The 6,122-nt window shown below is 41.3% G+C and overlaps 1 long non-coding RNA gene across 1 annotated transcript; it reads right to left on the reverse strand.

The window, feature by feature from the left end:
* Positions 1-542: 542 nt before the first annotated feature.
* LOC141372615 (uncharacterized) lies at positions 543-5,857 on the reverse strand. The gene is made up of 3 exons (XR_012377939.1): positions 5,772-5,857; positions 4,157-4,254; positions 543-706 (listed from the first exon to the last, which is right to left on the reverse strand). It is a non-coding gene; the product is annotated as an uncharacterized lncRNA (long non-coding RNA).
* Positions 5,858-6,122: the final 265 nt, after the last annotated feature.

The following is a 6,122-nucleotide window of genomic DNA, read 5'->3' on the forward strand; positions in this document are numbered from 1 at the left end:
TTATTAAATTTTTTGTTTATGTTTGCCTTTGCTTACTGTGTCAATGGAAATGCTAGATTTAAAAGTGTGGGTTGGGGCACCTGGGTGGCTCAGTTGGTTAAGCATCTGCCTTCGGCTTGGGTCGTGATCCCAGGGTCCCGGCTCAGCGAGAAGTCTGCTTCTCCCTCTGCCCCTCACTCACCCTGCTCATGCTCTCTCTCTCTCTCAAATAAATAAATAAAATCTTTAAAACAAAAACAAACAAACAAATAAATAAATCAAAGTGTGGGTTCTTGGGGCACCTGGCTGGCTCAGTCTGTAGAGCATGCAACTCTTGATCTTGGAGTCATGAGTTCAAGCCCTATGTCAGGGGTAGAGATTACTTAAAAAAACAAAAAGTGTGAGTCCTTGTTTCAGAACCCTTCATTTCAATTGACTTGTTGCTATCTCTAACACATTAAGACTACATCACAGGGCCAATACCTAGAAATGTGAATGTTGGAATATCTCGGTGCTACTCAGGTGTGAATCTTTTTCAACACTCTTTTTATTGGAGAGCTGAAATAGGCCTTTTGACAAGATGTTTTAAAAGTATGGAGCACAATATAGTGAAGTACTTACTATTTGTCTTTTCAGTGGTCAGGAGATTCTTCTGCATTTATCTGAAAGTTTCAAATGCAAGTTGCTTTTGTGGGGAAAAGAAAACCTCCCTACATCATGGATCTGTCTATATTAGAAGAAGAATAAACGTTGAATATGGTACATTACTAGACAGAACAGATGTTCCAACTATTGAGGGTATTTTTTTGTCCACAGCTTCATTAAACATCAGGAGTGACTTTCTAGGTCAGCTCCAGCTGCAAAGTACTTATTTTAAAGATTTTTATTTATTTGAGAGACAGAGAGAGTGCACTTGCGAGGCAAGGGAGGGGCAGAGGGAGAGGGAGAAGCAGACTCCCCACCACCCCACCACCCTGAGCCAAAATCGAGAGTCGGATGCTGAACCCACTGAGCTACCCAGGTGTCCCAAAAGTACTTATTTTAGAACCCTTATTTTTTGTTCCACCAGCCATGCTATTCCATCAAGTCAAGGTCCTTACACACACAATTAGTACCTAAACACGCTTCTTGAGTCTGCTGGTACAGCTTATGTTTGGGGGTCTCTCAATCTCATTAGGTGTAGCAAGCCTAACCCATGCTGAAAAGAGGGGGAGGGAGCAGGGAAGAGAGACATGCTTTTCTTTTTCTTTTCTTTTTTTAATATTCTTGCCTTTTTATTTTTTTTTTAAGATTTATTTATTTATTTATTTGAGAGAGAGAGAGCATGAGAGGCGGAGGGCCAGAGGGAGAAGCAGACTCCCCGCCGAGCAGGGAGCCCGATGCGGGACTCGATCCCGGGACTCCAGGATCATGACCTGAGCCGAAGGCAGTCGCTTAACCGACTGAGCCACCCAGGTGCCCCGGGAGATCCTTTTCACTTAGGAAACTCCAGATAGTATTTTTTTTTTTAAGATTTTATTTATTTATTTGTCAGAGAGAGAGAGAGCACAAGCTGGGGGAGTGGGAGAGGGAGAAGCAGGCTCCCCGCTGAGCAGGGAGCCCGATGTGGGACTCGATCCCAGGACCCTGGGATCATGACCTGAGCCAAAGGCAGAGGTTTAACCAACTGAGCCACCCAGGCGTCCCCAGATAGTATTTAATAAGGCAGATTTTTACCTATGCCCTCCCTGGTGTCCACAACTGTTGTCTGTTACCTAGGAATAAAATGTTGAGTTGCAAGGTATGATCACTATAGTAACCAGAAGGGCACTGGAACGGTGAAAACGTGGGTAGATGTTAAATTTAGATCAAAGTGAGTAAATGTCACATTATCAATCCTAGTCCTGCAGGAGCTAATTTTCTTCAACAGATTTTCCTTATACATCATATGAAAGGCCCTTTTTTCTCCTTTGTGCCAATTTTCAAAACCATTTAAATTAGCACATTTTTTTTGGTTTGTTTTCAGAAATCACTGGGTTGGGTTTTTCAAACTGTAACTTAAAATAACCATATCCCAATGCTACTTAGCTTTCAGTGGATGACTAATAATACAAACGTCTTGTGTTTTCTGGATAGACACTTTTAAGTAATCTTTTTTTTTCTTTTTTACATCAGAAATGCACCATCTGACCTGCATTGTGACTGTTTGCTGTGAATCATTCAAAGCTGGCATATTGTAGGGTATTAGTGCTTTTTGCCGTGTTAACTTCCCTACCCACAAACAAAGAGCCTTCAAACTACCCAGATGAGATCAAACAGTTGATGGCATTTATGTTTTTCTAGGCATCGGAAAGAAGGATTCAATCTCACAAAATTAAATGCCTTTAGGGGGAAAAAAGTGACTATGTTGATGTTTGACATCAAAGACAGAAATATCTTCAGTCTCTATTCAGTGTTCCCAAACTCCAAGCAGACTTTTTAATTTTTTTTTTTTTTAACTTTTTCTCCACTCCCTTTCCCTCCTGGCTCTCTGAATTATAATTAGGAACTTGGAGGGTAGATTTGACCTTCCCTTGTGCTCTTTTTTGATAATATACAAAGTCTAATAGAGGATTGTTCTGCTTCTTCACAACTGATTGATTTCTGTTTCTTTGGTGTTCCCGACACAAATCTGTAGCATATTGGCAACTGTCTTATCAACAGTAAACTCCTGAAGGACTGTGATCCACGGAGTGCAAAAACACATGATGTTAGTTACGTGTCTTCCTTGTCCATCACCTACTGTTGTCCAAAAATAATGGATGCTCATGACCCAGCTTTTTGCTAACACTTTCAGGAGACGTTGACCTTCCTTGGATCATGTCTCTGGAAGAGCCAGGTGAAGGGTGTATTATGGAAGACTGTATCTTGTTTCTAACTAGACCCCCCCCCAATATAGCAAGCATCTCCCATTGGTCAGGACTGAGGAGCAGGTGCACTGTTTCCATGGTTCAACATGATCAGCTGGATGCAGTTCATAATCAAATATATCCTCCCTTTCTTCTGCCAAAAGTCTGAGAAGGAGGCACAGTTCATTACCAAAGAGAATCCTACTAGTTGCTAGTCCAGACACACAAGAAAGCCAAAGGATGTTTGCAGGTAAAATACTAATTTTCCAATGAGCTGCCTGAAGGTCTTTACAGAGTCTTTCTTGAGTGGGAGCCTGGGAATCCCTTTCCTCTGCAATCTCCTTTCTCTCCCCACTTCCCCAGTGATGCCTAACCCCCTCCATGGAGCACTGGCTACATCTTGAGAGTAAAGTAGGCAGTAAGATTCCTTCAAGTCATGATGACCATTTTTCCTAGACAACTCAATCTCCATCATACCTGCAGTCTCCCTTGTAAGAAGAGGCTTAGGCATTTTCAGAATCTTCTGATTGGAGCATTTAAAATAAAAGTAGACCCTGGGGTGCCTGGCAGGCTCATTCAGTGGATCATGTGACTCTTGATCTCAGGGTTGTGGGTTTGAGCCCCACATTGGGTGTAGAAATTACTTGAAAATAAAATCTTAAGGGGCACGTGGGTGGCTCAGCCAGTTAAGCATCTGCCTTTGGCTCAGGTCATGATCCCAAAGCCCTGGGATTGAGCCCCACATCGGGCTCCTTGCTCAGCGGGGAGCCTGTTTCTCCCTCTCCCCCTCTCTCTCATCCTCTCTCAAATAAATAAATAAAATCTTTAAAATAAATTAATTAAATAAAATCTTAAAAAATAAAATAAAAATAAACCCTTTTTCTTATGACATTGACTATTACAGCATCACAGGTTTAATGTGCTTTAAATTTCATTTGAGTTTCTATTACAAAAATCCCCTCATCAGAGATAAAGAAAGAAGAAATATTATATATATATATAATATATATATAGATACATACATACATAATCTCCATTCAAAAAATCCAAACATAAATTAGTGCCTTCTTTGAACCAGGACTTGTAGGGAGTACAGAAATGAATAATTCATAGGCACAATCTCAGTGTCTGTGAATTCAGAAATTAACTGGGGGTGGGGTGGAGGTGGTAAAGAGACATATAAAAAGTTAATGGCAGGGCAGTCCTGTAAGAACTTGCATCTAGAGTTGAACAAACTGTTTACTCCAAGGAAGATCCACTCTGGGTAAGTGGGAGGCAGGTCTAAGAACACAAGAGAAAGCACCACGTACCTTGGTTAGTTTTCCTGGATTTAGTCTTCACAGAGCCCTTTCCAGAGGAAACCTGTGCCATTTTACACAGAGGTTCACATTCCACACCCGGCGCTTAACTACAATTAAACAGACACAGCCACAGAAGGCCAAGAGTAGAGATGTCATGGGGAATAGGTGACACAGGTTTGAATAAAGTTCAAGATGCTCAGACCACTACAGGGTGTCTTAGTTTGCTAGGGCGGCCATAACAAAGTACCACTGACGGAAGGCTTAAACAACAGCAAATTATTTTCTCCTAGTTCTGGAGGCTGGAAGTCTAAGATCAAGGCGTTGGTAGGGTTGGTTTCTTCTAAAGGCTTTTCTCCTTGGCTTATAGATGGTTGTCTTCCTCTGGTGTCTTCGTCTGGTCCTCCCTCAGTGTGTGTGTGTCTGTCTTTTAACTTCCTCTTCTTAGAAGGACACCACAAATGACCTCATTTTACCTTAATTATCTCTTTAAGGGTTCTATCTCCAATTATTGTCACATTCTTAGGTACTGGGGGGGTTAGGATTTGACAAAGATTCTTACCTTGACCAAACTTTGGTCAGACTCTTCTGAGCTCTCTTTTTCACTAGGCCTGAACTTGGGCTCCCATGTAGACTTCCTTGTAGGCTATTTCTAGCAAGAATCCTGCTAAGTCAGTTTAACAAGAAATTCCCATCTTCGATATCTGATCACCCTCAATATCTGATTGGGTTCCTTGTGATCCACCTTCCCCCAGATGATATCTAATCACCTTTGCCTAACTTCAGCAAGAATCCTGTCAGGTTTGTTGAGACAGAATCCTCCCTTACCTATATTTCCTCTTAGTAATTTTCTGTCCACTGATCCTCAACCCTGCTTTGTGGCTACAAATTTCCATTTTTCTTTGTATTCGAAGTTGAGCCCAATCTCTCTCCCCTACTATAGCGCCCCCACCCCCGGCACTGTCCTGGCCCCTATACCTATAGTGATAGTCCCCTGAATCAATTCTGCCTTAATGTTTCTTAACAAATGAATGATTTGAATGAATAATGAATGAATAATTTTCTCTTTCACAGACTTCAACATATGAACTTTGGAGGGGACAAAATTTAGCCCAAAACATAGGGTCTCAAAACTTTGGGGAATGTATAGTAAGGAAGTTCCAGCTAGGAATTCCTCCTTCAGGAAGGGGGGGAGGGCAGAAAGAAGAGAGGCAGAGAGAGGGAGGGGGAGAGGGAGAAGAAAGAGAGGGAGGGAGAAAGAGAGAGAAAGTTCTCAGTTTTTTTAGAGTTCTCTAGAAGGACATCAATTGGTGGGGGCAACCTGAAGCTCTGCACTGGGGATAAGGAGGGGAGAATGGGACAAAGTGATTGTCTTCCTGTGGGACCACATTTCTGTGTGGTTTAAGAAAAATAAGCTCAAGGGAAAAACAAAACAGAAATGCTATAACATTCTGCCATATGTATCTCATAGCAGTTTAAACCCCCACTACTATTTCACCACCAAAGAAGCATTTTTATAATTATTACCAGTTATTGACGGCCTACTAGTTTAGCCCAACAGAGAAGTTAAGGGCAAGAGCCCTAGAGTCAGACAACCTTGCATTTGAGTTCCAGCTCTACCACTTACCATGTGACCTTGAACAATTCAACTTCTCTGTGCTTCATTTTTTCATCTGGAAAATTTGAATAACGACTGTGTTTTCCTCAGACAACTCTAGTGAGGGTTACATGAAATAGTAAAGATAATTATTATTTATTATTAATATATTTCAGGGACTTTATAGGGTAGGTATTTAATGTATTTTATCTATTTTATATCTTCTACAAAAATCCTATGAGGTATATATATCATTAGCCTCATAGCCTTCTAGTATCTCACCTACCCCTGCTGTCACTGAGGGCAATTTCCATGAGGACAGTCATGAAAAATTTGTTCCTTAAAACGGATGGTAAGAGACGTTTCAAGATCAGTTCCTTC

Source organism: Callorhinus ursinus, unplaced genomic scaffold, assembly GCF_003265705.2.
Source record: "Callorhinus ursinus isolate GAN/ISIS: 27379988/994484 unplaced genomic scaffold, GSC_fseal_2.0 scaffold1, whole genome shotgun sequence".
NCBI classification, from domain to species: Eukaryota; Metazoa; Chordata; class Mammalia; order Carnivora; family Otariidae; genus Callorhinus; species Callorhinus ursinus.